Source organism: Strongylocentrotus purpuratus, unplaced genomic scaffold (assembly GCF_000002235.5).
Source record: "Strongylocentrotus purpuratus isolate Spur 01 unplaced genomic scaffold, Spur_5.0 spur5_scaffold_9, whole genome shotgun sequence".
NCBI lineage: Eukaryota > Metazoa > Echinodermata > Echinoidea > Camarodonta > Strongylocentrotidae > Strongylocentrotus > Strongylocentrotus purpuratus.
In genome coordinates, this window is record NW_022145615.1 from 13244234 (window position 1) to 13244691 (window position 458).

Sequence of the window (458 nt, forward strand, 5' to 3'; positions counted from 1 at the left end):
AAATTAAAAAGTGTCACAATTTTCTTCCCAAAGTGTATACTCGGTCACTTTCTGGCAAAAGCAACATAAATTATTTATAATTATTTCATTTGTATAAACTAGGTCATCAAATATTTTGAATTGGAATGATATGAGTCTGTTATTTTGTTTTAATGTCGAAAAATTATTACGACATTATGCGACATAATATACAACAACAAAGGATATTGCGACATCATCTCGCGGTTATGACGTCTGTGTGTCACGGAAGTTGCGCAATCTTATACTTGTCACTTGTCGTTTTTGTCATCTATTTTGTGAATTAATAACGGTCTATGTATTGTGTAGTACGTTAATGAAAAGATACTAGAGTCAATTTACACATCGCACTCCCACACACGTACGTACGTAGGCTACCAAACAGTTCACGTGTACTGTACGCATGTACTGTACTGTATATCTCGCTCGCCCCGTGCCCG